Genomic DNA, 23,660 nt, shown 5'->3' with positions numbered 1-23,660 from the left:
ATAGCCCAGTCTGCCCAATTGCAGAATCCAACCAGTAATACTGCTTGCCAGGGAACACAGACTATAACCACACCTGACCAGAGGTGATTGTGGAGATGGGCTAGTAGCCCCACTTGACTGTGGAACACACCTAGCAGGCCTGGCCTAGAAGAGAGACTACATAGTGACCCCACTAGAACATGGAACACAGCCAGCAGGCTCACCCAACCATGGAGCCCAGCCAGGGGCACCCTCCTTGACCTCAGAGCAACTAGAGAGCCAATAGCAAGCCCTGATTACACATGGAAACTACTAGCTGACCTATCCAGTATTCCAAGCTGAAGTGACTGGTGAAGGTCTTCCCCTGACAAAGAACTTGTAAAGTCTAAAAGACTTACTCAAATGCACATATACCAACCACAAGCATATGAAGGTCACAAAGAATCAGATAAACTTCACTCCATCAAGAGACTACTAAACTCCAATAACTGACCCCGAAGAAATGTGAATCTATGCACTCTCTGACAAATAATTGAGAATAATCCTTTTAAATAATTTCAGCAAACTAGGAGAAACAGACAACTGAACAAAGTCAGGAAAACAATGCATGATGAAAATAAGTTCAATAAATACCAAGAAACCATTAAAAAAAAAACTCATAAAGCTAATGATGTGACTAATCTGAAAAATTCAATAAAGATCTGTGATACCAACTCAACAAAACGGAAGAAAAAATCAATAAACTAGAAGACAAATCATTTGAAATTATTCAGTCAAAGAAGCTACAAGAAAAAAGAATGAAATTGAATGAAGAAAGCCTATGAGATGTAGGGTCAGGATTGAAAATAACAATATACTTATTATACGAATCCTGGGGTGGGGCACCTTGTTGGCTCAGTCGGTTAAGTATCGGACTTTGGCTCAGGTCATGATCTCATGGTCTGTGAGTTTGAGCCCTGCATCGGCTCTGTGATGACAGCTCAGAGCCTAGAGCCTGCTTCTGATTCTGATCTCCCTCTCTCTCTACCCCTCCCCCTCTCATGCTCTGTCTCTCTCTGTCTCAGAAAGAAATAAACATTAATTTTTTTTTAAAGAGAATCCTGAAGAAAAAGATAAAGATAAAGGGACAGAAAGTCTATTTAAAGCAGTAATGGCTGAAAACCTCCAAAAACTTGGGAAAAGAAATGAACATCTTGATTCATGAGGTCCAATAGAACGCAAGTAGGTTGAATTAGAAAAGGGTTACAATGAAATACATTATAATTGAATTGTCAAAAGTCAAGAACAAAGAGAGAATTTAAAACCAGCAAGAGAAAACAACTCATCACATAAGACTGTATGTAGATTTCTCAGCAGAAGCTTTACAGGCCAGGAAAGAGTGGGATGATATATTCAATATACTGAAAGAACAAAGCTGTCATCCAAGAATACTATACTGCCACAACGGTTCTTAAGAAATCAAGGAGAGACAAAGGTTTTCCCAGAAAACAGTGAAGGAGTTCTTCACAACTAGACATGTCTTACAAGAAAGGCTAAAGAGCAAACTTCAAGTTGAAATGAGAGAATGCGGGGCACCTGGGTGGCTCAGTCGGTTGAGCGGCCGACTTCGGCTCAGGTCAGGATCTCGCGGTCCGTGAGTTCGAGCCCCGCGTCAGGCTCTGTGCTGACAGCTCGGAGCCTGGAGCCTGTTTCAGATTCTGTGTCTCCCTCTCTCTGACCCTCCCTCGTTCATGCTCTGTCTCTCTCTGTCTCAAAAATAAATAAACGTTAAAAAAAATTAAAAAAAAAAAAAGAAACGAGAGAATGCTATTAAACATTATAGAAACATGAATGTGTAAAACTTATATGTAAAGGTAAACATAGAGTCAAAGTCATATTCTGTAATATTATAATGGTGGTGTATCAATCACAACTCTAGTTTAAAAGTTCAAAAACCAATGAATTAAAAACAACTATAACTATAAAAATTTGTTACTGGATGCACAATATGAAACAGATATAAACTATAATGTCAATAACCTACACTATGAGGTAGGAGAAGTAAAAGTATAAAGTTTTCTGTATGCTATACAAATTAAGTTGTTATGAGCTTAAAATAGAATGTTATAAATACATTTTATGTAAGCCCCCTGGTAAACAGAAAGGAAAAACCTGTAGTAGATTCAGAAAAGATTTTGATAAAGGAGTCAAAGCACACAGCCACAAAGTCATCAAATCACAAAAGAAGACAGCAAGAGAGGAAGCAAGAAACAAAATACCTAGGATATAAAACAATTAACAAAATGTCAATTGTAAGTCCTTATCTATCAATAATTATTTTAAGTATAAATGAATTAAATTCTCCAATCAAAAGATATAGAATGGCTGAATGGATGAAAAAACAAGAACCAATGAAATGATGGATATAGGAAACTAACTTTAGCTTTAGGGACACACATAGAATGAATGTAAACGGATAGAGAAAGATATCACAAGCAAATGATAACCAAAAAAAAGCAGGGGTAGCAATATGTATACCATAAAAAGAGATTTTAAAATAAAAATGTTCTTAAGAGGGGTACCTGGGTGGCTCAGTCAGTTGAGCATCCAATTCTTGACAGCGGTTCAGGTCATGATTCCAGGGTTATGGGATCAAGCCCCATGTCGGGCTCTGTGCTGAATGTGGACCCTGCTTGAGGCTCTTTCTCTCTTTGCCTCTCTTCCCCACTGACACTCTCTTTCACTTTTTCAAAAAAAAAAAAAAATGAATAACAATCTCAGGGGCAGCTAGGTGGCTCAGTCAATAGAATGTCTGATTTCAGCTCAGGTCATGATCTCATGGTTTGTGAGTTTGAGTCCCACATGAGGCTCTGTGCTGACAGCTTGTAGCCTGGAGCCTGCTTCAGATTCTGTCTCCCTCTCTCTCTGCACCTCCCCTGCTCATGCTCTGTCTCTCTGTCTCAAAAATAAATAAACATTAAAAATTAAAAAAAAAAGAACAATCTCCAATAAGCAACCAAACTTTACACCTCACGGAACTAGAAAAAGAAAAACAAACTAAGCCCAATGTTAGTAGAAGGAAGGAAATAACAAAGATTAGAGCAGAAATAAATGAAATTGAGAATAGGAAAACAACAATAACAGAAAATACTTTAAAAACTAAGTGTTGTTTCTTTAAAATATAAAGAAAATTGACAAAAAATTAGGTAGACTAATCAAGAAATTTTGATTGAGGATTCAAATCAATAAATTTATAACTAAAGGAGAGACATTAAAACAGATATCCCAGAACTACAAAGGACCATATGAAACTATGAACAATTACACACCAACAAATTGGACAACCTAGCAAAAATGGATAAATTTTTAGAAACATGCAATAGGCCAAGACTGACTCATGAAGAAACCAAAAACCTGAGCAGACCAGTAATGATAAGGTAATTGAATTAGTAATCAAAAAGCTTTCAACAAATAAAACCCAGAACCAGAAGATTTCACTGGTGAATTCTACAGAGAGTAGCTTGGTTGCTGGGGAAAGAGAGGAGAAGTTCAGGTAGCCCAATTGTTATAATATGTAGTTGTAATACAAATAAGATCTGGAAATATAATGCACTGCATGGTGGCCATGGTTAGCAATATTGTATTGTATACTTCAAAGTTGCTAAGAAAGTAAATCTGAAAAGTTATTAGTACACCCACACACAAAATGATAACTATGTGAGGTAATGGGAATGTTAACAAACCTTATTTTGTTAATAATTTCTCAGTATATGCATAAGTCAAATCCTCACATTGTAAACCTTAAACTCACACAGTATTATGTGGTAATTATCTCAATAAGCTTGAAAATCAAAAAAGCAAGGAAACAAATATGTAAAACAAACGAACAAAAAATCAACAGAAATCTCAGGTTGCTTGGTGGTGATGAGGGATTCCTTCCAATACTAAAAACTGCATAACTAAGTGCACTTTTCTTCATCATGAAATAGGACATCAAAATTAGGAATTTTTGAAAATTAGAGTGGGATAAAGGAGAGAGAAGAAAATAGTATTAAATGTGTTCCAAACTAGATGCTTATTAACTGACAAAGTCAAAACACATTTAAGTAAACTTTGTCCTCAGTAGTGTGCCAAAGTATAACTTGTACTTAATAGAAGCACACTTTGACAGAAGCAGGTGCAGTCTTATAATTTATAGCAAAAGTGGACATAATTTAGAAATTGTTCTTAGTATATGGATTACAATGCTGAGAAGGAACTTTAAGGGAATTAGAAGTATAAGAAGTACTCAGTACAAAGTATTAGAAAGTGTGGTCTATGTTCGTTAAGCACAAAAGCAAAGGGAAAATAAAATAAATAGGTATAAATATAAGACATAGAGTAAATTGTGTCTGTGTAATGGGTACATGTATAACATCATAGCAAACCATCATTTTCTCCTATTACCTCATTAATTAATTGAGACCACCAGAGTAATAGCCTCCATTCACATCAGTGCATGGAAAATGTATGTACATCCGTTTGTTTTTCCACACACATTTGTACCCAGAAGGTTTTGCAGGTGAAGGTAATATCAAACAAGATGTCAAGAATTTTAGATATATAAAGAAATATAATCAATAAATCATTTCAGCTGAGCTGGAAGGAGACACTTTGCCTTGTGATGAAGAGGGTAGCTAAATAATTGGCTTTGCAGCGGAAGAAACACTATCATATCATCAATGACATGAAAGTACTGATCAGTTGCCACCATGCTTTCAGTGGCCTTAAGGTCAAAGAAATGATTATAAATGCATCTACTTGCTAGAAGAAAAATTGCTGAAGGGAAGGCAAAAAAAGGCTATCAGCTGAAATTTCCCTATTTAACATTTTAAAAAGAATTCCCTCATTCAGCTCTTTAAAAGCCTACTTACTTACAAGATGGCAGTTTAAAATACTACAGCAAAAAAATCAAGGTGAAGTCACGGCTGTGGTAGTACTGTCACCAGCTAGAACCCAAGACCTGACCTTTACTTCCCACCTGCTTGTACTCACTAACCTTTATCCCACATTTTTCCTTAAACTCCTTTCGAGCCTATCCCTCAACTCAGGCAAATGGAAAGCAAAACCACCCCACTCCCAACCCCCCTGCAGCCGAGTAATAGCGACGGCCCTGTCAAGACCTCTAGCTGGCCCAGACCACTCAGATCAGTGAGCTTAACCCCTGACTTGTGACCGTGCAGATGGACCATGAGTGACCTCCAGGATGACTGCTGACCACCTTTATCTCATTATAATACTAGTATCTCCCCCCAAAGGAGGAGCACAAGCTTCACTTACATAACATGCAATGTGTGTATAGGCATGTTTCCTTAAGGCGCATATGCAACCTTATGCCTGCCTCTACATATGATGACAAGCCTTCCCTGTCTAAATATTCATCCTAACCCTAAATAAAAGGAACCCATTCATGCTTGCTCAAGCAGTCACGGCATTGGAAGCCATTCCTTGGGATCTCCTTATTGGCTGCAAATAAACTTTTCTTTGTGGGACAAGTCAACCTGGTGTAGTTTCTGACTCACCAAAGAGAGAACCTAAGTTCGTATGGTTACAATACTATGAATTAGTAATTGTACTGGCATCACAAAAACATTGCCAGGTTCTGATTGGACTGTGTATATACAGTTATCAGCAATCGTAAATATACTGGGTATTTCGACAGATAAGTCATTTAAAGCCTTGCCTCCTCTGCCTTGAGGAGAGCTGGCTCTTAGAGGCTCTCACGCCTCTTCTCCTAGCTGTATGAGTGGCCTTCTATCACACCACTTTTCCCTAACTGTTTTCTAACCAGTTACTGACCCAAGACTCTACTCTGGTACCACCATGGATGTTAGAAACATCACTTAACGCCTCTACACGTTAGCTTCTGAATCCACAAAACAATGAGCTTGGGCATAATGATCTCTCAGATTCTCAGAGTTCTCATTTTCCCCACGTATTAAAAATAAAAATAAATAAAATGGCATTTTTAATTCAATATTTCTCCCTGTGCTTTAATTTTATGTCTTAGAAGACACCGTTTTCTACTGGTACTCAGTTTTACTATGAGTTTAATAAGACTAATAGTAGAGCCTAACAAGCATAGAAAATGACATTAGATTTTCTAACTTTGGTATCTAGGACATTCATTCTAAATTTCTCAAACCAGCTCCCTACGTTTCATTTTGGTTCACAACATAGTTTTTTACATATGTTTTTTGAAATTAGGCTTGCACATACATTGTCAATCTGCTTCATTCATAATTCCATCAGATTCCCTCAAAAGCTGTATAGAATGAGACAAACATTAGCTACCAGTACCCAGAGTGAAATAGTCTTCTGTGAGAGAAAGCCTTAAAACAGTTCAGCTCTGCTGCATCAGGCACGTGTGATGATGGATTGCAGTCCGTTATCAAAACAGCTGTTTTGTCACAGCAGGAAGGGTGGCAGCCCATGCTGATCACGTTAGAGATAAAGGTCAGATTATATATTATCAGAGCCGCTGTGTATCTGGTACTAATGCCATTGTCACTATTATTCATGAAAATGGAAAAAAATACATCATTCGGTTGCTAATGCCACAGAAATGGCATTGTCAAAGGAAAAAAATAGGAAAACATACTTCGGTGTGTGCTTTTAAAACAATGGATATACCACAATGAATATGGGGGGAAATCTTAAAAATTAATTTTCAACAAGTATGCTTGCTTGCTATAAACCCAGCATTGTAACAATAAAACAAAACTCTTATTAAGTCACAAGGCCTAAGTTAGTCACTGATTAGTCTTTGAAACACAAGCTAGATTTGCCCTTTTATTGTCATTAGCTTTAATACCCATAAAATAATTATGAAACATATATGTGATAATCTTCATTGAGAGTTATAAACTCAGAGCACTTTACCATTTTTCATCCTGAGAAATGTAAATGGGATTTAAATTTGATGTTTTTTATGCCTGATAAATGTTTTCTCCTTAAGAATAGTAGCACCAATACAAAACTATAAAAAAAAAAAATCCAGAATAAAGTTTTCTTTCTTGTTATATCCTAAGATTGTAACATTCTGAGGCATAGATGATATAAAATGGAATAAATCATAACCTATGAGCGTTGGGTGACAAAAAATTTCTATCAGTCTATCAAATGTCTGTAGGTTTTTTTTTTTTTCAACGTTTATTTATTTTTAGGACAGAGAGAGACAGAGCATGAACGGGGGAGGGGCAGAGAGAGAGGGAGACACAGAATCGGAAACAGGCTCCAGGCTCTGAGCCATCAGCCCAGAGCCTGACGCGGGGCTCGAACTCGCAGACCGCGAGATCGTGACCTGGCTGAAGTCGGACGCTCAACCGACGGCACCACCCAGGCGCCCCAAATGTCTGTAGGTTTTGTGAGCAAGGCACAGACTCCTCTCCATTGAAGGTTGTTTGTATCGTGAATCACCTTACAAGACAGAGTTGGATCGTGCTTCCCTCTGGAGCAAACAGCAGATATGCTTATTGCCCATGAAAGATTCAGAGTCCCAATGCTCATAGCCTATCATGCATCTCACTGAGAATACAAGTGCCATCGAACATTCTTCACGTAGCCCTGCAGAAACTGGGACTCAAGAAACATGCAACAGTAATAGTACTTGGGCTACTGCTATTGCTGTGAGCAATAAACTGCCTTGTTCCTGTGAGTGAAAAACTGTCCTTTTTCTCTGATGCAGAAGTGTTATATCTTTTACCAGCACCCCTGAAACTGAAGCAGACTACCCTGTTAACTTGACAATAGGTAAAAATCTCAGACCATTCACAGATCTTGGCAGAAAGGAGTCCTGCATTGACTGCCAACTGATTCTCTTCAATATCATGGCAATCCTTATCTATTTAATAATTTCTTTATTGTTTGTTTTAAGACATAGAAATTCATAGCACAGAATGTCTGAGTTATCCATAGCAAACAATTCTTTTCATCATCAGGGTATGGACCATTGGAAGAGACAGAAAATGGCCGACTCTACTCAACTACCATGGGGAATGAGGACTCTACCCCACACAAGGATTCATGTAAGATTTCACCTAAATTGAAATGGGCTTAGATATTGGGTAGTTATAAAGAAATTAATTAGTACAATATATGAAAAAAAGAAGTAAACTAAAGTAAAAAAAAAAGGCCTACGATACTTTTATGAATTCTAGTACTTTATAAACAATTTATGTAAGACAAAAGTTTTACTACCTCTTATAAATTTATGTAGCGTAATACATCCAACATATTTGTACATTGAAATGCTTCTCTTTGTTGCCATTCTGTTTACTACCTCTGGTTTGTTTTTCCTCCATGGACTTAATTGCTTTATGCTTCATTTTCAAGCATCCTCACACTTTAAGTGTAAATATACTTAACTTTTCCTAAATTCCTCAAAAATAAACATGTAAATGTGAATATATAGTAGTCTACACTATCTACCCCTCAAATCGGATTCAGCGACCTGAGCCTTCAACATCAAATTCAATCAAAGTATATTATATTGAACCATTAAGAAAGATGACTAAACTAAGTTAGCTTTAGATTGTTAGGTACCTCCAGAGGGGGGAAAAATGTGTAAGTTTTCTACCTTTACCTTGCTTTATCCTATGACCCGGTTGGTATGTTATAATCCTAAACTGCACTGAATAGACACACTTGGTACAACAATCTGCTCCATGGGGATTTGTAGACCCCTTATGGGTTCTCTTTGTGTACCTCTCTAATATATGTACCACAATATTTGGTTCACTTGCAGGTCATGAAAACACTTCTGTAACTCATCTTTTATTGTATCATGGTAAAAATAAGGACTGAGGTCAAACCCTAGGAAAACCATAAGCAAATATTTTTCACATTTATATCTTATAATTAAAGAATGTAGGGTTCACCACAGTTTGTGAAATCTTTATCACCAGCCAGCTGATCAGTGGTGTTGCTTACGCTTCAAGTAATTGTAATAATAAATTACTTGCCCAGCAATGATAAACATGAATGGGTGTCTCTGACTTTAACTTCTAGCACCTTGAAGTTAATTAAGGTTTTGATCGCTTTCTTGATGGAAAAAGACTTGGACTATAACAACCACTCAGACCACCAACATTTAAGACACAATTGCTGATTTCAGGCCAAAAGTTTACTTGAAGTGGCACCTTCCCAAAATTATTCTGTCCCTCTCTGCTAGCACTACCTGAATGGTGTGACCACCATTAAAAGCTACTAAATTGAATGACGGGTTAAGTCTCAGCAGAAAAGTTGGAGGAAATAAAAAAGTAAGATACACAGTGCACTCACTAATCGTATACTCTACGTTCCTCCTTTAGACATTAGTGGGTAAGTGGAAATACAGATGCACAGCACACTTTGAGTGATAAGTGCTATAACAAAAAAATACATATAAAGGCCAACGAAGGATGGGGGTATTAACTCTTTGCACAGAAAAGATGAAGGAAAGTCCAGGCAGTGAGAACAACCTGGGCAGGAACGAAAGAGCGTGGCTATATAGGAAAATAAAAGTTCAGGAGGCCTGAAACAATGAGTAAAGATCTAAAGAAGAATGGAGAGGAAACCGGTACAAGCTATGAAAATGAATTCAGGATGGAGCTAACATGTTATGTCTTTAGCTTAAAACCCTAAGCTTCATTAACACTGCATTAATAACAGGTTCAGCCAACTCCTCCTTTTAATGAAAATCCTCCTTTACTTTGTCCTTTATCCATCTTGGCTGGAATTCTGAACTCCTTTCATCTATATGCGAAACTTTCTTTTTCTTTCTTTCTTTCTTTCTTTCTTTCTTTCTTTCTTTCTTTCTTTCTAATATTTTTAATGTTTCGTTTTGAGACAGAGAGAGAGGCAGAGTGCAGATGGGGGAGGAGCAGAGAGAGAAGGAGACAGAATCTGAAGCAGGCTTCAGGTTCTGAGCTGTCAGCACAGAGCCCAACGCAGGGCTCGAATTCATGGACTGTGAGATCATGACCTGAGCTGAAGTCAGACGCTCAACCAGCTGAGCCACTCAGGAGCCCTGAAACTTTATTTCTAAAAAATATTCTTTATTTATCTTTAAACTTTACGTCACCATGTCACCATTAGCTCCACTGGATATTCTGAATGTAACCTAAATGCCTATCTTCGAGTTTTGTTTCACACTTTCTATCTGTTACTGCATTAAGAGTCCTTCACCTGGCATGTACAGATTGTTACTTTACTATTTTTAATGTAAAATATACCAAATATGCAAGTGTCTAAAACACATACAATTAACAAATACAAGGGATGAAATCATACTCATTCTGGCAAATCGAGTAATTTTTCCAATTATTCTCTCCCATTCTGAAAGAGAATCCCACATCCTTTGCTCTGTGTGACATGACCTGCGGTGTCATCTGCGGAAGGAGGGTACTGTCCTGCCCCATCAACGTGGGGCTTAGTCATGTGACTTGCTCTAACAAATGGGGATGAGTGGATAGGATGCAGTCCACATCCAAGCGGAGACTTTGGGAGTCACTGCATCATTCCAACAGCTCTCTTCCTCTTTTTACTGCACTTCCCAGTGGGGAATTTCTCCCGCTTTAGGCTGAATTCAAAAATGAGAAGACATATGGGGCAGAGGCAGAGGAGCAACTGACATGCATAAAAGTAACCTAATTGACAGACAAACCTTTTGTGTTCAAAACCAAAAAAAAAAAAAAAAAAAAATTAGAGGTCATTTATGATTGCAGCAAAACTAATACACCCATCTCCTCAAAACACAGGTCAAGATACAGCAGATCACCATTCATTAAAGCTGCAGATAAGGGGTTAAAGACAAAGGATTATATCTTAAATAGAAATCAGGACACCCACAAGTTATAATGGCAGACTTTCAGAAGGAGGAAAGGCGTGGGGGAAAGGATTGAAAATTCAGTATATGGGATTGAAACAATTGCTATCCATATGGAAAATAAAATAAAATTGGATCCCTGCCTTACAGCATAGAAAATTCCAGGTGGATTAAAGACTTAAATGTGCTAAGGCAAATTTTTGTTTTAATATAAAAGAAATACAGGGCAATATCTTCAACCTCAGATTAGGAATGGTTTCTTCAACAAAAAGTAAAATATACAAACTATAAAAGATTAATAAATTTTGTTGCATTAAAATTCTAATTCTCACACAAATATCAGGTAAATGCATTTTTTAGTAAAGCAACAGTCTGGGAGAAGCCAGCTAACCTACCAAGAATTAACAGCTAACCTAAATAACTCCTCAAATTAATATGAGAACAAAAGGCAATTTTGCTGCATTAGGTAGCAAAAGGAACGATAGCAGAGCAATTCTCAAAAGGGGAGGCCAAAATCATCAATGAACACATTATAAAAAGCTTAATTTCATAATTCACTGAGAATATAAAAATTAAACCAACAATGAGAGACTTCAGATCGGCAAAAATATGAATGACCAACAACATTCAACGTTGACCAGAAATAGAAAAAAGGGAATGCTCATCCAGTCCTTGTGGGAACAGAGCAGGTACAAATATCTAAGAAAGCTCTTAGGCAATATTGCATAATGTTGATGTGGTAGGCAGAATAATGACCCCAAAGATGTCAGTGTCCTAAACCAGGTAACCTGTGAATATGTTAGGTTACATGCCAAGGGGGATTAAGCTTGCAGATGGAATTAAGGTTACTGATCAGCTGACATTAAATTAGGGAGATTATTCTGGATGACCTGGCAGGCCCTGACGTAATAATATGAGTCCTTAAATGTGGATAACCTTTCCCAGCTATGGTCAGAGGAAGATGTGACTATGGGAGAGATCTGAGTGATGAAATGTGGGAGGGACTCAACTCATCACTGCTAGCTTTGAAGATGGAGGAGGGGAGTCATGAGCCAAAGAATGCAGACAGCCTGTAAAACCAAGAAAAGGCCAGGAAACAGATTGTTCCTACAGCTCCAGAAAGAAATGCAGCCCTGTGGAAACACTGACTTAAGCTCAGTGAGACCTGTGTCAGACTTCTAGTCTACAGAACTGTAAGATAATAAGTGTTGCTTTAAGCCACTCAGTTTGTGATAATTCATTACAGCATCAATAAAAAACTAATAGAGAAGGAGAGGTACATATCCTATTAGTCAGCAATTCTATTCTAAATATAAGCTCTGGAGAAACTCTTGCACTTTTGCAAAATCAGATATGAATACAACTGTTCATTGCAGCATTTTTTGTAATAGAGAAAACTGGAAACGACCTAAGTGTTACCAATAGGGGAATGGATATAGTCACACAGCTTATGTTCTAGAACAGTTAAAATTAACCAACTATATCTTTATAATTCACCATAAATAAAATTCAGAAATACAATATTGAAAGCAAAAGTAATATGCAGAAAGATACACTGGGCATGATACAAAATTTAAAAACACACAAAACAATACCATTGCATTATTTTTGAATGCACACACATATGGTGAATTTTTAAAAACTTGACTGGGAAAGATCCAAGCTGCAGAGTGATGATTTATTCTAGGAAGCAAAAGAGGGAATGGAATGGAGTGTCTGTGGGGAGATGGAGTATAAAGGAGACTTAAGCAATTGCATCCAAAGAATTATAAAAGTCCGGAAAAATACTCACAACAAATGAAATCGCATGTTAACACTGTTAAAAAGAAAATCACAGGCCCAAAATGGAGTCACTTATGTTAAGGCCCCATGGCAGTAAACCCAGATTTAATAGCTAACCTACCTACAGTTTCAACCTCCCCAGGAATGTAACCTTTAACCAACCAAACTGGAATTTCCCAGTTAACACCGGGAGATAATTCCTGATTGTCTCTTCAGTTCCCCTTAGGAGTGCTAGGACCTTGCCCCAAACAATGCATTCCTTGCTAATAAATTCATTTTTTGACCTCCTCTCTGCCTTTAAAAATCTTGATATGGTACAGTTCCTCAGAGCTCCCCTCTACTTGCTAGATGGGATGCTGCCCAATTCATAAATCATAGAATGGACCCAATTAGATTTTCAAATTTCTGTGGTTGAATTCTGTTTTTTAATGACATTCACTGAGTATTCACATGCACAGTAGTTGCATGAGGTTTCATCACATTTTTAAAATTTCGGTTATTATATATATATAATTGTTTTTATTTCAGATTTTATGTTTTATGGTATAACTATTTCAAAATAAAGAGAGAAAAGACAAAAATAAAAAGTGGAAGCTCTGAATTGAATTCTAACTCTGCTAATTACTATGATTTTAGGTATGGGATTAGAGAAAGAAGGTATTTGATGTTGACCAAGAATTGGCATTTAATCAGGCAATTCTAATTGGCAATTTATAATTGAAATTTAGGAGAAACAGATTCAAGAAGAAACCTGAATTGTGTTTCCAGAAAGAAAAAATGGGGGCAGAGTCACATAGGCAAAAGGCTATGAGTATAGTTGTCATTCAGATCTTCTATGCAAAACAGGGATTAAAACTAGGTTAGCTGGGATTGGTTGAGTTAATATGTAAATGAGGGATGGAAACTTGTGAAATCACATTGGCTCCATTGGAAGTAAAGAATGGGGCTGATTAAGTCCAGGCTGGGGGCTTACAGTTGGTTAAAAGATTATTACAAAGTTCATGGTTCCTCCCATGAGAATATGTGTATAAATTCCTCCCCCCTTATTGCCTCCTGAGCCCTATTTTAAAAAAAGACTGTCTTAGCTAGGTTTGCCAGTGTGCTCTGCTTTGAAATCTTTTAGACTGAGCAATGATATATTCAAGCACTTACAAATGTAAATGATAGTCAATAATGATTGATAAGAATCTAGGTTTGATGTGCCAGGGAAAGTGCTCAGTGCTTTACATGTGTTGCTTTATTTAACCCCACAGCATCCATCATGTGGAATGAGGCAGGTTCTATTACTACTCTCTTCTTTATGACTGAAAAATTAGAAAACAACCTAAGAAAGTTGAGCGTTTTGCTCAAGACCATGGAAGTTGGTGAGGGGCAATACCAGGTTCAGTAAACCCAGTGGATATGAACCATAGGTTGTGCTCTGAATTATTACATGACTCTCTAGGCATCTTAAAGAATGGAGAAGATAATGCCTCAGTGTGGATCTGGTGAGGGAGCATGGGGCAAGCTGAAGGCAAAGTACAGGCTAACAGCATCTCCCCATCCCCAGGGTGGGATATGTGTGATTTTCCTCCCACACACCTGGCTACCCAAGAAAAAGGAGAGGGGTTTAAGTGCTTGCCATTGTGATGTGGGAAACCAAGGCAAATGAAAATTTTAATTCCCTTACAGTCTACAACCCACTGACAAGTCCTTGAAACAGGGAGAGTGACCTTCCTCTAGGAGCTCAGCTGCCTTGATGATGATTCTTTGCTAGAGTCAAAAGGGAATTTTGGTTTAACATTATCCTGACCCTCCACCCCCACCCCAGGATCCTATAAGGCTACTTTAACATATAAAAATTCCTTTGGAGACTCCCTTTATCTCAACTCCCCCAAGATATATGCTGGCAATCATACTCCAAGTTTATGGCCCCTTGATATACATCTGAAGGGTCTCATGACTGAGGTTTTACTAAATGGTAATAAATGGTGTTTTCCTAACAGCAGCTGGCCCTTCCAGGTCCTGGAAACCTTGCTTTCAAAATACCTTAGAGACTTATACTGTCCCTAACTCTGTCCCAACCTGAAGGTGTATCATCAGTTACCTGGCACAACCCCACCACAGCTCTTTCTGCCCATGGGTCCCGTAGCCACACTTTAATAAAATCACCTTTTTGCACCAAAGATGTCTTCAAGAATTCTTTCTTGGCCATCAGCTCCAAACCCCCCCACCATCACCCCAAAACCCCACCAGATCTGAAAACCCTTCCCTCTAACTAAAGATGCAACTTCAATATCTCAATTTTCCAGATGATGTAAATGAGGCAAACTTTGAGTAGAGTTTGTGTGAGCCTTAAATGTACAAATACATGTGAATATAAAGTATCTGGCAACATTTCTCACCCATAATATAGGCTTTCTTTCACTCCCTTTTTGTCCTTCGGCTTTGTTTCTTTATCTGGAAGGCCCTATAAGCAAGACTCATAAATTTGAACTCAACTGATTTAAAAGGTGTGCTGTTATTTTGGGCTGGTGTCAGCTTATCAATAGAGATGTTATCAGCTAGAAAAGCCTGGGGGCACTCACCTGAGCCAGGCCAGCTTCTTGCAGACTTCTCTCCTTTCAATTCCAAGTTGTGGCTGGACCAGCCCTTATGGCTCTTATTATGATTGCAAGACGTGCTAAGCAATAATGTTACATGAAGAAACTTTGAAAGACAAGGTTTATTACTCATAAGTCCTGGAGGGAACACAGCATGCCTGGGGCCATAGAGTGAGTTCACAGGTAGAGAGAGTGCTGGCCTGGGGTTCTGCTTTGATTGGGTTGGGGTAGGGGCTAGGATTTCTCAGGTTCACTTTTATTGGTGAATTTAAAACTGAAGAATTGGAATTAAAGCACAGAAGGAAAAAAAAAACAACAACAGAAGTCAGAAAGGGCAGTTATGAGGTCAACCAGGCATCTCTAAAACAAAGGAAACATCAGGGGTGAAGTGGCCTGGCTCTTCAGCTAGTCTTTGGCTGGCGATGTGTTGATTCAAGATACTGGTCTTTGAAGTGGGTGCCTTTGCAGTCAAAAACTTAAGTCAGGCACTTGCATTGCAATTAAAAAAAACAACCACCAAAACTGCCAGGCACTTACACTTCAGCCGTCCTGTCCTTTTCTTCTCTACTTAAAAGCAAAACAAACAAAACACACACACACAAAAAACAAAATACTTGCCTACCATCATAATTTCCAAATAGGGATAAAGAAACAAAACGTAGTTAACAGTAAACTTGCTAAGTATACATGAAAATTCTGAGAACATCACAGTAATTCTAGTCAGTATTGCTTTTCTATAATACTAAAATAAAAGCATTCATATGCCCCCAAATTGCCCGTATTTGCGCTCCTACCTGGGGAAAAATGGCAGGTTGTTTCTAAATTGAAAATTTATAATGAAGAAAAATGTGGTTGTTGACAATGTCTGCATCAATACATTTATATTTTATATACATTAATATATTCATAATATATCGGTGCAGTTTTTCATGAAAATAAGGTAACTAAAATTATAGTTTAATAATAAGTGATGTAGCCAGAAAGTAGGCTTGACTACAACTGTGATCACTGGAACAGATGAGAAACTAAACCTTCAAATAAATTGTATATACAAAGTATGGATATTAATAACTCTGCCAATTAAATATGGGACCAAACTGATCTGCTCATATACAGAACATTGTAATACAGAATATTGCAACTGTACTGTCTTTCAGAAGATTAACAATTGAGATGATTTGTGTTATTCTAGCAGAGTGAAAACACTTTGAGGATTGTACTATAAAATATTCAAAGTTATTGATGTGGGAAACAGAGGCAGAAGGAAATGGCAGATAAAATTAAATTTCCTTATAACCTGCAGCCATTGACAAATACTTGAGTCAGGCAGAGTAAAACATGTCTCCAGGGACTCCCTACTGTCTTAATGCTTTGCTAGAGGGAAAAACAACCTTAGCTTGATAATAGCTTGGCCTCCAGTATCCCGGAGAGTTGTCTTTAGCATATGGAAATCTCACTGCAAACTTCCCCTGGACTTTACCTCCCCCAACTCTCAAGTATATAATCAGCCCCTCCTCAAAGTCCCGGGCAGCTCTTCCTGCCCATGGGTCCTGTCCCCATGCTTTAATAAAATCTCCTTTTTTGCACCAAAGGTGTCTCAAGAATTCTTTCTTAACCATCTGCTCTGGACCCCCATCACTCCAAAACCTCATCGGTTATTACTAGAATCATCTCATTTATGGCTTGATGAAAGGAGGCTTCACTTCCTCTTTGTATAGCCATGCCAGTCTTTTATGTTACATTCAATGATCAGAAGTCTTCAGACACACATAGCAGAAAATAAGTAGCTTAATTTCAACAAAAACTGCTCTTCCAAATACTAATTTTTAAAAATCCTGTTGATGTTTGTTCATATCTTGATATCAAACTCATTCTGACAAAAATACCTAGCTTTTTCATAGCTCATTTCTTTAAGTAGTTTAATAACGATGAGTTTAATAATAACTCTAAATATGGGATTTTTCCTGGGGTGCCTGGGGATGCTTAGTCATCAACTACTTGAGCTCAGGTCAGGAATCTCAGGGCTTGTGAGTTTGAGCCCCACATCAGGCTTTCTGCCCTCAGTGCAGAGCCTGCTTCGGATCCTCTGGCCCCATCTCTCTTTGCCCCTCCCCACCCCCCCACCCCCCACCCCCGCTCTCTCTCTCTCTCTCAAAAATAAACATTAAAAAAATTAAAAATAAATTATTAGGGGCGCCTGGGTGGCGCAGTCGGTTAAGCGTCCGACTTCAGCCAGGTCACGATCTCGCGGTCCGTGAGTTCGAGCCCCGCGTCGGGCGCTGGGCTGATGGCTCAGAGCCTGGAGCCTGCTTCCGATTCTGTGTCTCCCTCTCTCCCTGCCCCTCCCCCGTTCATGCTCTGTCTCTCTCTGTCCCAAAAATAAATAAAACGTTGAAAAAAAAATTAAAAAAAAATAAATTATTAAACAAATATGATCTTTTTCTTGACTAATAGGAACCAATGGCCAAGCTGATACAGGTGGAACTGATTCCAAATTGGAGATGTAGTATTCAAATGACACAAACTGACAGTTTCTCATTTTGCCAGTTTTCTGCTGTGTTTTGATTTTTCCTACTCCATTGCCTTCTCTTTCTTGTCATAAGTAAAACCACATGGCAAGTCACATACTGAAATGAATATAAAATACTGAAAATGTGAGCCAATATCACTAGGACAGACTAGAGATAGCAGGGAGTCCCAACTTCCTTTTCTAACTTTGGATAATATAAAATGCTCAGATTTTCTTCATACCTACATCTCAAAGGAATGTCTAATTTTAAGTTTGGGTAAATCCTGATTGAATTTAACCCTTCACAAGTCATGATCTACTTTATTTTGTGGAGGTTTTGCATAGCTCATTTTCCCACAGGGGATTAATCTCCTGAGCATGGAAATGTCCACCCTAACAGACTTAACTGGCTGAGTTAAAAAGACTCCCATCCACTACCTAACCCATCATCTGAAATGATAATAGGAAAACATCCAAATCAACGCTGACAACAATTCAGAGAATCTTTTAATCTTTGCTATTCATTGTCTTCACTATCCAGAGTTGAGGGGCATGGTGAAAATACTGGCATTGTAATTAAAAATACGAATGAGTGTAGGAGTAAGGTGAGGGATCTGATGTTTTGATCTAGAAAGAAAAAAATAGGGGCACCTGGGTGGCTCAGTTAAGCGATGGACTTCAGCTCAGGTCCTGATCTCATGGTTTGTGGGTTCAAGTCCCACATCGGGCTCTGTGCTGACAGCTCGGAGCCTGAAGCCCGCTTCGGATTCTGTGTCTCCCTCTCCCTCTGCCCCTCCCCTGCTCACACTGTGTCTCTCTCTCTCAAAAATAATGTGTCTCCTTCTCTCTCTGCCCCTCCCCTAATCATACTCTATCTCTTTCTCTCTCTCAAAAATAAATGAACATTAGAAAAAAAATTTAGAAGAAAAAAACATACCATACTTAATCATTTTTTGTGTTTTTGTTTTTGTTTTCACATCACTACCATATACTTTGGAAGAATGAAATTTGTAAGAACTAAAACCTTGGTGATAGCATGATCTACTCAACCTCCAAAAGACTTAGCTCAGCTTCTGGTGCTATATCACAATGCTGTTGTTCTGGCTCTAGTGTGATCATTTAAAATAAAAGCATAATAATCATCGTGTGAAAGTGGAGGGAGCTTCATTTAAAATGGAGTCGGGAAGTCCTAGAGGGGGCACTCTCACACAGGTACCTCTCTGCAGACTGTATAACCAGCAGGAAGAAGGCAAATAAGAATTGTTCTGACAAGGGAGGACATTTTGCACCCAGGAATTTTATCTTCTGCTTTTAAGAAAAGGGAGATCCCTCCCTGACCCAGGAACAGTGCACTAACCACCAATGAATCTTAGCCACAACCTAGAACTCTTGTTCTTCTGCCATAAACTTTTGTTCAAAACAACTCGTTCCAATTTCTTCCTAAAACCTAATTAAACTTGACCTTCCCTTTGTCTCTTCGAATTTGCCTGTGGTTCACTATATCTTTCTTGTCCGGAATTGCAATTTCTCTGCTATTCCCGAATAAACTCATTGTTTTTTGGTTTTTGGTTTTTGTTTTTGGTTTTGTTTTTTCCTTAAATACAATTGCTCTTTGCTCTGTTTAAAGTTAACAATTGATAACCTCTATAATTTTTATTAGAGGCAGATTAACTGCAAGTGACATTGTGACTCAGATATAGTATCTAATTTCTTGTTGAATCTTGCTAAGTTATTTACCTTCATAATATATTATGGCAGGGCTCCAAGGGTTAATTATGAGCTGCATAAAAGACACTTCCTTCAACTCATTTTAATTTATTGTTTCTCACTAAGCATTTCCCAGGAACTTGGCTCACGGAAGTCTCAAAGAAGAGTTACTTTCACTCCCCCCACCATTCTACTTTCATCTGATATATATAGTCAACAACTAATTTCACAGCTCAGTTATTTAATCCTTGAAAAAAAGACATTTCCTAAAAATCAGATGATAAAAATGAGTTGGGGAAGCCATACTAAAAAAATTCATAGCTTTAAAACTGATATTTATGTAAGCTGTATTTATGAATTCCATCAGTTTAGTGAGACATATACTAATAAATTTTCTCCAAACTCTGAGAGAGAACATAACTTATAGATTCGTATTTCTAATAATATAACACCAACATATTATTTCAATTATGCACTCAAAGCCTAGAAATGGAAGATTATGATATATAGGATAATAGATGATCATCAAATGACTGCAATACCATAATTCAGAAGATGGCCACAGCACTTGAGTACTTTATGAACTGCAGCAGGAATCCCCAAATGCATTCATACCTTGAATAGGAAGCCATTAGTGTCACTGAAATGAAAACATTTATTTAAATCTTAACAAATTTCTATACCATACCTGAAACCTCAACACTACACATTTTAGCATCTGCCTCATGAGAGGAAAGTTTTGATACTCAAATAACAACTCACTGTAGGGTCTTTAAAGCTACATTTTAAGTTTGGTTGAGATAAATGTCTACCAAAATTTATCCAGAGTGATTACTGAGAATGGAGGTAGGGGAAGGGGCCAGAGGAACAATAACTTTCACTTTTTCATTGAGGTGGTGATCCTATATTTTACTGTACTTATAAAAATACAAAAGGAGAAATGGTGTGATATTTTCTCTGTTACATGCTCCTATAAAAAGGATGTGCTCCAGAGGACCACCAAAAGATTTTTAATAATAGTTAAGCATGGAAAGATGTGTGGATTTTGTTTTTTGTTTTTTGGTTTTTGCATTTTGTTATGAACCCACCATGAATCTCTTCTCTGTGAACCAATGTAATTTTGGGGAACTACATTTTCAACTTATTCCACCTAGTAGGAACTCATATTAGTTTTTAAGTTTACATATTTCAAGCGTTATAAAGTATCCCCTAGTTTTTATATACTAGGAAAATCTATTTCGAGGACAAGTCATGTTAATAAAATCTTTCATTTAGTGAGTGTTCACCACTGCCATGCATTTTATATACATTGTATTATACTTTAATAGCATGTATTGTCAGAGGTTATACCAACCTACTGTACAGATGAGAAACATGAGCTTGAGGAATGTGAAGCCATTTGTCTATGATAGCAATGATGATAAAACTCAAAGATGTCCAGTTTCAGAGAATACTCTACTTTGACTGTCTGCCTCTATTTGGACTGTTACCTCTGGAGCCCTCCCTTTCTAAAAGATCACTTCCAGGACCAGAAAGGTGCTCCTGTCTTCTATACCTATAACTGTAGAGATCCTTATGGGCCAGCGCGCCCTCTACTGGGACCCAGTCACCATGCATGCAGCCCACCTCCGCCCCGTATAGTGATGCCATATGAAAAGCTTTGGGACTCGAGTGTGGTTTGCTTGCTGCTTCTCCACCAGTAAATTATTTCCCAACAGATCTTCTTTTATGCCTCTATCACATGGTATTAAACACAAGAGTTCATAACCATTTGCATGACAACATTTTGCAAAATTTTCATTGCCTTTATCCGTTATCAGTGTTCATCTTAAGTGTTCACTCATATATAACAGGAATGCCACACAGGGGGTTGCTCGTAATGGGCGTTGCTATCATTTACTTTTTTTTTTTTTCCACTTTTTCATTTTTTTAAACTTTTTAAATTTCCAGACTAAACATTTCTAACCTATTTAGTGTTAACACAAATCAAGGAAACCTCATTTAAAATGGAGCTGGGATGCTCTGAAGGGGGAGCTCTCACACAGGTATTGTTCACGTTACGAAACACACCTCCTGTTCCCCAACGGGAAGAAGCTTACTTTACACACCCCAGCAGGAAAAAGGAAGAATTTCTTTTTGCCCAGCAACAGCCCAGCCAATGAGAACTCAGTGAAAAAGCCTCTCCCAGCTTCCCCCTTTCCCCGAGGAAAGCAAGCTTCTCTCCTCTGTTCTCTCACACTGGCCTATGGTTCACCGTAGTTTTCTTGTCCCAAATTGCAATTCCTCTGCCATCCCTGAATGAACTAATTTTGCTGGTAAAATAACTGGCTCTTTTGTCTTTTGGTCAACATGAGTCTCTCCTGATAGACTATCACTCAAAATACTCTATTTTTTGCTTCTCTGAATCTCCAGTCTCAAAGTTTTTCTTGAAATACAGCTCTTAGATTCAATTTTCCTTACACAGATGGCCAACAATTTGGTTCCAAAGATAATTAATAATTCCCTTTCATTTATAATACTCTTTCCAAAAGGGACCAGCATTTCAGTGGCATTTGTTTATTTTTTTAAGTTTATTATATTATTATTTTTTTTTATTTTAAGAGAGGGAGAGAGTGAGTGTATGTGTAGGGGACGGGCAGAGAGAGAGAGAGAGAGTCCCAAGCAGGTTCTGCACTGTCAGCATGGAGCCCAACATGGGGCTCGAACCCATGAACCATGAGATCATGACCTGAGCAGAAACCGAAAGTCAGATGCTTAACTGACTGAGCCACCCAGGTGCCCCCGTTGGCATTCGTTTACAGTAAACATGGGGACATTTGAATTCTAGTATTTTTTAGAATTCAGTTAATAGTTTAGACTTTATAAATATAGTATACATTTTGCTCATAGAATGCACATTCTGCATTTTTGCAAAATGCAAATGTTCACAACCACATAAAATCATATATTCTCTCACTTTGACCTCAAAAATTACATTTTACTTTCAACAGGTTCCGTGCAAGCCTTTTTTATTTAAAAATTCTTGTGTTCTTACTCACAAATATCTTCCCAAGATACTTTTTTTGACATTCTTCTCTCCACTATACTCAATTCCATACTATCCAATTCTCTTTCTAAATACCCTATATTTTTACTAGACTGCCATTTTCATGGAGCTGTGATTTTTTGCTTTCCTGTTTAAAGAAAAAACTACCATTCTCTGAGAAACCTTGATAATGCCCTTGCTGTATGAAAACTTGCCAAATCTTTTGAGTTAAAATTCATAACTTAGCTTTATATGAGTTATATTTATGTTAAAGTATAATTACTAACATATTATCCTCCAGATATAAAGGAGAATCTCACTAAGGGTGGGGGCAATGTCATATACATCTTTTATCACCCAGAGACCAGGAAGAATTCTTTTCATATGCTAATATTCAACATATCCTTGTAGGTTCATTGTTAGAACAAAATACAAGAATTTGGAACTATAATATAACATTTAAAAATATTTCAAAACAATAAAATTCAGTTTTTTAATCTTATTGTTTTCTTTCATTACTTACTCAAACCCTCTCTGTAAGGCTGCTTTTTTTTTCTTCCTTTAAACTTTACTTGAAATCCAACGTAAGTCCTTCAGTCTCTTTTATCCCTAAATTTAGTAACTCAAACATCTATTTTGATGTAACAGTGAAAATTTCCAGCCCTGTGTGAAGGTAAATCTGGTCTCCTACTCTGGCTGGGGACTCCTTCAGGCTGGTGTCTGGAATGGGATGGGGCCTACAGGTGTTCTTCGGCCTTCCATCACTAGCCCACCATTGGTGCCCCCCTAGTTGAAGTGGTGGGAAGGGCCAGGTAAGTCTTACTTGCTGTGGGCTGTCATGGCAACTTAACTTTGTGACTCTTGCCTTGACAGGGGTCTAAATTTGCTTTGCTTTTCTTATACAAAACAAAAACAAAAACAAAAAACCCCACCTGATCCATCTCTAACTTTTTCCTGCTAATGACTCCTTGCACCATTAGGTGAACTGTTCAGATAGGAGTTGACCAATCCCCACAGAAGGCCTCAGACATTCTCTCCCTCACTAAAAGCTATGTGTGAGGTGAGCCTCAATTCAATTAATGCCTATTGGCTGCTCTTTAAATCAGGCAGCTGGTCATGTTCTCTTAGTCTTTAGATTTCTCAGCTGTGAGCCCAACACAAATCCCCTGAGGTCCCCAAACTCCAGAGACTGCCTATCAGGAGAAGGAAAGATTCAGGGCCCTCACAGCTGCATGCTCTGGTCTGAATGTT

The sequence above is a fragment of the Prionailurus bengalensis genome, chromosome A1 (genome assembly GCF_016509475.1).
Source record: "Prionailurus bengalensis isolate Pbe53 chromosome A1, Fcat_Pben_1.1_paternal_pri, whole genome shotgun sequence".
NCBI lineage: Eukaryota > Metazoa > Chordata > Mammalia > Carnivora > Felidae > Prionailurus > Prionailurus bengalensis.
Note: the sequence above shows the minus strand (reverse complement) of the source record.